This window comes from Ictalurus punctatus, chromosome 9 (assembly GCF_001660625.3).
Source record: "Ictalurus punctatus breed USDA103 chromosome 9, Coco_2.0, whole genome shotgun sequence".
Classification (NCBI taxonomy): domain Eukaryota; kingdom Metazoa; phylum Chordata; class Actinopteri; order Siluriformes; family Ictaluridae; genus Ictalurus; species Ictalurus punctatus.
The window spans coordinates 9,867,437-9,877,500 of NC_030424.2; the positions used below are offsets into that span (position 1 = coordinate 9,867,437).

The 10,064-nt window shown below is 46.7% G+C and overlaps 1 protein-coding gene across 2 annotated transcripts in view; it reads left to right on the forward strand.

The window, feature by feature from the left end:
* Positions 1-1,095: 1,095 nt before the first annotated feature.
* The window catches only part of akt1 (v-akt murine thymoma viral oncogene homolog 1), a 79,186-nt gene continuing 70,217 nt past the window's right edge, over positions 1,096-10,064 (forward strand). For both annotated transcript variants that reach the window (XM_017475585.3, XM_017475584.3), the window contains exon 1: positions 1,096-1,258. The gene's annotated coding sequence lies outside the window, so the exon portion shown is untranslated. The remainder of the gene's footprint in view (positions 1,259-10,064) is intronic.

Sequence of the window (10,064 nt, forward strand, 5' to 3'; positions counted from 1 at the left end):
ATAAAGTCATACTCGATGTAAACCCAAATCGATTTAGGACATGTGGAGTATTCCTGTTTTAGTTGCCTTATCGACGTGTATTACAGACAAGTAAACACCTTAATCACACTATTAACGTCGTGTGGGAGTTTTCACCGCATTTTGTGACGGGACACGTACACACACGGCAGCGCTCAACCGTTTTATGGCGATCAAGAGAGCACGGCTGCGTCCCAAACCGCGTACTTACCTACTATATAGTAGGTGAAATACATGTATACATGGTAAGTACGCGGTTTGGGACGCAGCCCACGGCTTCAAGCAGTCGTCTATTTGCACGTATAGCATGACAAATAATTAACTGCACTTGAAGCTTACGTAAAAATTAAAAATTAAAAACACCGAAAACTGTATACGGTATCATAACGAAGACGGACTGTATGTCGATACGTGAAATTCTGGAGGGACGTCGGACGGCGAGGCGCGGTGACGTAATGACGTGTGCTGTTAATCGATCTATGTTCTATAACATGTAACACGGGAACATGAAAGGAGTGTTCTAAAAGCGACCCGTGTAAACACCTTAATCACACATTATTGTCTTATTCAGAATAAGGTCAGTGATTAGATTACCGCTGTTCATGTAAACATAGTCAATGACACAAAAGACTTAATCACGGGGCGAATGTGGGCGAAGCCACGCCTTCGTTTTCAAAAGTCTTCGTTTTGGTCTGTTTACACTGAAACACGAGCCCGGAGTTTTCAAACTAAAACGGTTGCTTCGAGGGTCGAAAACGCCGGAGTAGTGGAGACGACACGCGTAAGCGTAGCAAAAGTTGTGCGTTTTCGGTTTAAAACGCATTAGTGTAAACAGGGCCTCAGTGTCAGAGTGTTTTTCTTCCTTCTCGGCGTGTTTTTTTTTGTGTTCATTTCTTGAAAAGTTCAATAGTTTTTGGCACAAATGCGGAATTCCTTCCATAGCATTTGAAGTTGTTTTGTTCTCTGTACCTGACTCCACCGAGCGCACGTGGTCGTTATGTGCAGGGGGGTGGGGGAGATGAATCCGGTCGGCGCTAGGACCGCGGAGTCCTGCTATAGTGGTAACAGCCCTGCAGAGCCAGAGCCGTTTGGGAGGCGTAGTGGAGCAAAGGCAAAAGGGGAGCGGGGTAAATGAAAACACTTCACCTGGCCTTTTTTTCTGTGGGATTTAGCAGCCAGCGAAAATCGCCTGACGCCACCCAGGGCAATGTTCCGGAGGCATTTGTGATCTCTCGTCGAGGTAAGGTGCCATTTTGCTTGTTTTCGCGGCGACGCGGCGGACTGTTGAGCTGAAAGGGAAGGTCTCATGGTGTGCTGTAGGAGGATGCAGTGCTTCTCTCAGGCTGCTCCTGTCGAGGCCTCGTCCTACTGATTCATTTATATTCAGCAATAAATAAAGAGAACCCTTCATTATATGTGGCGCGAGCACTATTTGGTATATGTAAAGAAAAACCTGTACGTGTGTAAACAGGAACAGTGTGTGTATATATATATGTATGTGTGTGTGTGTGTGTGTGTGTGTGTGTGTGTGTGTGTGTGTGTGTGTGTGTTCGCTCGCGAAGCTAAACCCAGCCCGAGTGCTGTATTGATCTGTCAGTTCTCTACATTGTGTCCTCTCGCGCTCGCGCTGGCCGCCGCGTGGACGGTTTAAGGCCTACTACTTTTTGTTCCCAGCTCTGAGCTCTGAGCTCTTATCTTCTCCGACTCCATTTTCTTAAAAAACCCCCCCAAAACAACCATCTATTATTTTTGTCAAATGGTTTTCTGATAAAGTTTCCACGCTCATTTTCTTTAGCTATCTATCTACTGTGTGTGTGTTTTCTCGTTGGGCCGCTCGGGCACACCCGTCAGTAGTGCTTATTTAACTTCATTTATTCTCTCCCTCCATCTCTCTGTCTCTGTCTCTCCCCCCATCTCTCTGTGTCTCTCCCTCCATCTCTGTGTCTCTCCCTCCATCTCTGTGTCTCTCCCTCCATCTCTCTGTCTCTCCCTCCATCTCTCTGTGTCTCTCCCTCCATCTCTGTGTCTCTCCCTCCATCTCTGTGTCTCTCCCTCCATCTCTGTGTCTCTCCCTCCATCTCTCTGTGTCTCTCCCCCATCTCTCTGTGTCTCTCCCCCATCTCTCTGTGTCTCTCCCCCATCTCTCTGTGTCTCTCCCCCATCTCTCTGTGTCTCTCCCTCCATCTCTCTGTGTCTCTCCCTCCATCTCTCTGTGTCTCTCCCTCCATCTCTCTGTGTCTCTCCCTCCATCTCTCTGTGTCTCTCCCCCATCTCTCTGTGTCTCTCCCCCATCTCTCTGTGTCTCTGTCTCCATCTCTCTCTGTCTCTGTCTCCATCTCTCTGTGTCTCTGTCTCCATCTCTCTGTGTCTCTGTCTCCATCTCTCTCTGTCTCTGTCTCCATCTCTCTCTGTCTCTGTCTCCATCTCTGTCTCCATCTGTCTCTGTCTTCATCTCTCTGTCTCCCTCCCTCCATCTCTCTCTGTCTGTCTCTCTCTCCCCATCTCCCTGTCTGTCTCTCTCTCCCCATCTCTCTGTCTGTCTCTCTCTCCATCTCTGTCTCTCTCCCTCTCTCTCCCCATCTCTGTCTGTCTCTCTATTTGTCTCTGTCTGTGTGTGTGTCTCTCTCTCTCTCTCTCTCTCTCTCTGTGTCTCTCTGTCTGTGTGTCGGTCTCTATCTCTCTCTCCATCTTTCTGTCTGTCTCTCTCTCTGTGTCTCTCTGTCTGTGTCGGTCTCTATCTCTCTCTCCATCTTTCTGTCTGTCTCTCTCTCTGTCTGCGTCTCTATCTCTCTCTCTCCATCTCTGTCTGTCTCGCTCTGTTTGTCTCTCTCTGTGTCTCTCTTCCTCTGTCCGTCTGTCTCTCCCCATCTCTTTCTGTCTGTCTCCGTCTGTCTCTCTCTGTGTTTCTCTCTGTCTATCTCTTTCTATCTTGCTCTCTCCATCGCTCTGTCTGTCCGTCTCTCTCTCTCTCTCTCTCTCTCTCTCTCTCTCGCTCGCTCTCTCTCAGACTGGTAGAGAGTATTATTTAGACATACCTGGTGCTGTTAGGGAAGATGGATGCATTTGGAAATGGTCATGTGACTGTTTGAACCTTGTCTGTTTTGATTGGAGGAGAACGGCAGCAGGAGGCACAAGCTAAGCCCAAGTTTTCTTTAGCTTCTTACCTAATCCGTTGTAGTTTACTTTACTTGGTTGTTGTTATTTTATTCTATTCTTCTACAGCTCCACGTTATCCCTCCCTTCGAAGTCTCCTCCAAACTCATGAGACCTTACTGAAGGCTGTTTTTGTTTTCTTCCCCTTTTAAGAATAAAAAAAAAAACCCAAAAAACCCCCAATCACTTCTGCCTCGAAAGATGCCGAGGCGTTTTCCCTCCTACACCCGCGGTTCTTTCTTCACGTCCGTTAATATGCGAAAGGTCTCCAAGTTCCTCCGGGTCCCGTTGACGCAAATGTGCCGTCAGTGACATGCAGAATCCCAGGAATGCTGCGTGTAATCTGCTCGCGCACACAGTCGAGGTTATTGTGCGTGTCAGTGCTGGGTAGCGGGAAGGCATGCCTCAGGAGTCAGGCCTGAACATCAACAAGGGACATAAAAAAGCTGCTGCTACTGCCCTCATCACATGACCGACCTTCCATCACGGTGCGTCCCGTGGTGGTGTTTTTATTTTTTAATTTAAAATTTTTTTTTATATAAGGGTCCTGGAGGAATGTCTTGCAATCTGCCGCCTTTACACGGTACACTTTCCGTTGCACGTCTCCGGTTTCCGTGAGTTGACACCGGCGGTCTCGGAGCGCATAATCTGGCGACTGTTTTGGTGTCATTGAGAGACCAAAGACAGACGAAATTCTAGGAACGCCAAGCATTGAAATAAAATTAATTAATTAAATAAATAAATAAATAAAAGCTCTGAGCGTAGCTGCCGCGATGTTCGAGTAAATCCACCAATAGGATGACAGCATAGGGTTACACCAGAGTCACAGGACGGCTCGAAGTCGTGATGTCACTGTCCTTATTACCCACGAGGCACTTTCCCGTTTTTGCATGGGCCCGGATCACACTCCTTATTTTCTTTAATCACAGGTCGGTCGTAAGAGGATCTCCGTCATATAACCTGCCGCGGAGGACACGAGCTGTCCCCCAGAGTTTTATCGAAATAACAAGTCTTCGAAGGTTACCGAGGAGCCGTCGCTCCCTGTCAGAGATGATGATCTCACGATGACGAGTTCCGCTCATTAGAACGCCTAAATGTAATCACGAGCTCCGCTAGCCCTCTTTGTCGTCGTAAACATGTCCAACGATGGAGTACATAATGGCCTGACCTCCTACTTCCACGTGTGAGCTTCTCCGAGAGTTCATGGAAAATGGAATAAATTAGTTCTCTCGCCAAAACCAGACATTCCCTGCAAGCTCGAGCGTGCACAGGCTTATTTCGCCTAGACTCCCATCTTTAGAACCCCGTACCCTCTCGGTCCGTGTCACGTCGGCTCGTCGGGAAATGCCGAAGTGATGCCTCGTCAGACCCGTCTCACGTTTCATTGAGATCAGGGGATAACCCAGCGTGTTTGTTCTCTAGACTGTGTGTTGAATTTTTGGGAATTCCCTACTCGTTCTTCTTGCCCTCTATTTCCGCACACAACTTTTGTCAGTGCAGGAATTCTGGACTTCTGATGATGTTCATGATGTTGGTGATTTCACTACAGACGATGCGTCTCCGACCGCAAACCGGATAATTGTCGTATCGGCAGAGCTTGATTCACAGTTCCACGTGGTGGCTGATACCAAGCAGTACGCTCGCTGCGGTTAGTCGGCGTTCCCGGTGTCTGGGGCCGTACACACCGATTACATCACTCTCCCGATGGAATGTCTTCGGATGCAGTCGTAATCGGACGAACGGGTAACGGAACACTGAAATCATTCGGATCGCTTAGAGAACGGACGCTACGATTAAAAACCCGAAAGCGTCTGGACGGGTCCGAGTCGCGGATCGGATCAGTCGGATTTCGGAGAGCGAGGCGAGCCGACTGACGAGACGACGGCGGAAGATCGGGTTTTCGAAAGTCCGACGTGATTGTACCGTTTTCGTCGTCGTGTTTTACATTAAGCACGATAACAAACCCAGGATTCAGGCGATCGCCGCGAATTCGAACGCGAAAGTGAAACGCTCACACGGGCACGGCCTGATCCAGTTTTTCTCCAGACAGCTTTTACGATTTCTCTAACGTTAAGGGATTAAGTAAGCCGTACCTCGGAGGAACCCTGCACCCTGAAAACACGTTAGATGGTTTCGATATACATGGGACATACAGGAAAGCGGCGCGAGTACCCGGAGGAAACGCCCGGGGAGAACGTGCAGACTCCAGACTGCAGTGCAGCCCTACAAGTGACACCAGAGAGACGACGATGGAACGAGCACGAAAGTAGACGCTCCGGAAGCCGACCTGTTCGAGCAGAGTACAGAAGAAGAAGCGAGAGAGCTGGACAGACTAAAGTATTAAAGCGCCGCCGCATCGCCGAAGTGAGAACTCGGTCCCACGGGAGTTGAATGGAATCGACGGGGGAACTCAACCAATGTGAACATGAGCGGAAAAGACACACTTCATTATTAGTAAATCCCGGATGCCGTACTTCTACAGATTCATATCCGAAGTTTGTTCGGAGTGGATTTTTCCACGATTACACCGTAGTAGTCGTGCTATTATTACTCCCAGTGTTTCCCCTGATATGACGCGTCGGTCGCCACTTCAGCACTTCGCAGTTGTGATGACTCATTTTTGCCTTAAAAGTTCTTCCACGTCGTAGTGGTAGCGTAAAAAAAACCAAAACACAACAAGACGTTCCACCAGGACGTGGTTAAGTCTGAGCCATGAGGCGCTGATCTACATCGGACGGGGCCGAGCTGGAGCGATGAATGATTTTGGGGGAGAGGGAGAGAGAGTGTGTGTCTGTGAGTGTGAGTGGGCGGAGGCCTCGAAGCTGCTGTATACCATGTGACCCCAAGTCGGGGTACCGAGTTCATTCAGTTGCTGCTGGCCAGCTTCCAGCTATGCAGGCATTTAGCTGCTGGTAATGCCGAGACTGCTGCGTTTAACGGGAGCACAGTGTTTGGGTTTCATGACCGTCATACACCGCCGTTACTTTCTTTCTCTTTCCGTTTCTGTCCGTTTCTCGCAGCTAAACGCTGTCCTCGGTACAGCCTGCCTTACTCGGAGCACTTCTGTGGTTTTTTTATATATATATATATATATATATATATATATATATATATATATATATATATATGTGTGTGTGTGTATATATTTTCCCCTAGCAGTAGAGAAGCTGTGGGTGTATCCCAAACCCTAGTGTTTTGAAAGAAAAGTGGGGGGGGGGGGGGGGGGATGGAATTTACACAGTCACATTTTTCAGCCTGTTCAGTATGTAATTAAAGGGGTCATATGCTGCTTTTTAAACGTTTTAAAAATGTCTATTGGGTGTAATAGAATGGGTCAACATGCTCTCGATGCTTAAAAACCACATTATCATCATGTCACATACCGTACTGCCTGAAACGTGCCGATTTCTCCAAAAAGCCCCGCCTTCCGGAAAGCCAGGAGCGCTCCCGATTGGCCGGCTGACCCGTCGCGTCGTGATCGGCCAAACAAACCTCGAACGTAACGACCCTCACCATAACGGCGAGCTTCAGCTTCTAAGGCTTCTGAAGCAGTTCTAAGCAACACCGTTAATAACGTCGTGGGTTTTTACCGTATCGGTTCGAGCGCGATTCGGAGAACGCGGACGACCGGGCGCGACCTGAGGAGAACGTTTCGCAGGGGTAAATTATTCTGTAACTCTCTTTTTACCTTTTCAGATACTATGTTCTAACGGTTTTAGTAGTGTAGCTTAAGGAAACGACTGGAGTAGCCTTCGCGTGTAGGTTGCGTTGTACTCGCCCAGGTTGAGGAAGCCGTCCTCCCGTAAAATCCACCGAGCGCAAGCAAACGTTTGGGTCGTACTGCTCAGGAGCAGCGTTGTAAATAAACAGCCACCACTGATTCCTAATTCCGGGCATTCATAAGCAAAGGGGGGAAACATCCAACCCCGCCCCCACCCCCCTGGTGATACCGGTATTACTGGTGTTGCCACACATCAATTAACCTTGTGGGAAAATTTCCTCACAGTCTCGCCCCTAGTCCGCAACACTTCTAATCTCTTTGAACTGGTTAATGAGTTTGGCATCACTCTGTCCGTTTACATGGACAATAATCTGATTTTAACCCAATTAAGACAAAACTACCATGTAAACAGCGATTATTGATGACCTTAATCTGTCTAAAGACATACTCTAGTTATTAACATTATTCTGAATAAGACAATATCCCGATTAAGGTGTTTACACGGACAGCAGTAATCTAATCACTGACCTTATTCTGAATAAGACAATAATGTGTGATTAAGGTGTTTACACGAGTCGCTTTTAGAATACTCCTTTCATCTTCCTGTTTTACATGTTATAGAACATAGATCGATTAACAGCACACGTCATTACGTCACCGCGCCACGCCGTCCGACGTTCCATCCAGAATTTCACGTATCGACATACAGTCCGTCCTCGTTATGGTACCGCATACCGTTTCGGTGTTTTTAATTTTTAAATTTTACGAAAGCTTCAAATGCAGTTAATTATTTGTCACGTTGTACGTGCAAATAGACGACTGCTTGAAGCCGTGGGCTGCGTCCCAAACCGCGTACTTACCATGTATACATGTATTTCACCTACTCTATAGTAGGCAAGTACGCGGTTCGGGACGCAGCCGTGCTCTCTCGTTCGCCGTTAAACGGTTGAGCGCTGCCGTGTGTGTACGTGTCCCGTCACAAAATGCGGTGAAAACTCCCACACGACGTTAATAGTGTGATTAAGGTGTGTGCATGTCTGTAATAGACGTCCGTAATACGATTAAAACAGGAACACTCCACACGTCTCAATTCCATTTGGAGTATGACTTTAGCCGCATTAAGGTCATCGATAATCGCTGTTTACATGCTAGTCTCTTAATCAGAGTTTTAATCGGGTTAATATCGGATTATTGCTGTCCATGTAAACGTACTGATAGTGGCACGCCGTCACCTCAACTGTTCTACATCTATTCAGTAACCGTCCGTTCTAGCTGATTTGGTCGTTCGCAGTAGAATATCAAAGACCGTTACTATTCGAGCTACTAATCTCAATCCAGGACTGTCCGTACCCACGTCTGTGTCCGACCCGTGTCCATTTCCCATCAGGAGCCACGAAGGGGTGAGAGGTGGTGACTAGTGGTGAGAATTTTTCGCTCGACTAATTCATCACTTGCGTAACCGCTTTTTCTTCGACTCAGAATTAAAGCACTCCTTCTAAGCAGTTGTTTACGTTATGGTGTGTGTGTGTGCGAGTGTGTGCGAGTGTGCGGTGCTTTTGAGGAAATGGTGAGTAGTGGGTGGGGGTAGGCACACCCAAACAAAGCCGAGTGTGGCAATAGCTTCATTGAAGTCAATTTAGAGAGAACGTCGAGTGGAAACTTGCAGACGATGCTAAATCGCAACAAAGACCGTCAGGAGTCATCCCCGGTCTGTGGCTGAACCTCACATGCATGCACCAAGCCTGTTCTACACCAGCGAGTAAAGAACATTAATCACGAATACAAAACCAACTGGAATTCAGACTTTAAAGGTCTCATACAATAGACGTACATGCATCCAAGGTTAAAAAACAATTTAACGTGCTCATAATTTAAATTGCAGCATTACCCCCCTCATGCCACAAACGACTCCTTAAATGATCCGTTCTAAAGGATTCATTCCAAACTGCTCCTTTCAGAGAGCATACTCTGTTCTGATTGGTCAGATGTCCCAGGCTGTTGTGATTGGTCTACCGCTGTCAGCGAGCAGCCGATGAAGAGCACTGGCGGGGTTTTTTGTTACAAACCTACGTAGATTAGTACAGGAAGTAGGTCCGGATTCACTAACGACTCGTTTCAGCGGTTCAGAATCGCTTCCGTCTTTTGGGAGTCAATAACTCCGTTTGTCGTGCGCTTTGAAGCTTTTGAAACTTTGCAGACGTTTTTACGTTCACACTACATGAAAGGTAATAAGAAAAACCATAATAAGTGCTCCTTTAAGATGGTGGTAATGAAATAATAACGGGGAGTGTACGAAACAGAAACTCTACCCAAGTATCAGGGATGGGCGATATGGACTTCAAACTGTATCGTGAGATTTTCTGGTATTCATTGCTATAATGATATCAGTAACGATATAAATATAGTACCATTCACCACTGTTTTTTTTTATTTTTTATTTACCAGATAATTAATATGACACAAGATATTGTGCCTTGTTTTCTGAAGGGGGAAAAAAAATCGAAATTGCGTTTTTGCTCAAAACAAGCAAAATGATCGGCCAATGGGGTAAGAGAAAAAAGCGTATTCAGATGGAAAGCAAGATTATTCGTCTCATTTTACGGTCGTCTGCCGTACATCTGATTAGAGAGGTAGAGGTAGCTCCTCGTTTAGCTTCAGGTCTTCGCTCTGCACGGGAGCTGCGAACTGGTCGCAGAAATACGTCATCAACTGGGCTTTATCGTTATTATTGCCGGAAGACTCGTCCTCAGCGTGGGGAGAATTTCTACCGGTGTATCACTCATCCCTACCAAGTACCAGTGACGAGAAAACATTACCGCTTGATGATGCGTGATGATCAATCCAGAACATTAGCTTTATGTCAAAAGATCACAATTCTACAATAATAATAATAATAATAATAATAATACGAACGTGATCAGTTTACCTGCTAAACCTTCTAGAAAGAGAATATTTTTGTAAGAGGAAGAAACTTTGGCAGTCAGCTACACTGACTGTTAAAAGTGATTCTGATGAGTTTTTTGGTTAGTTATTGTAGTCGTTTTATTTATTTATTTATTTATTTTGGCAGTGAATATTCCGCACAAGGGTTCTGAGAAATCCCAGAGCCGCACGACGAATCCAATATCGATCGCGATTCCGATTCGGACTGGCCACGATTACATGAACACGA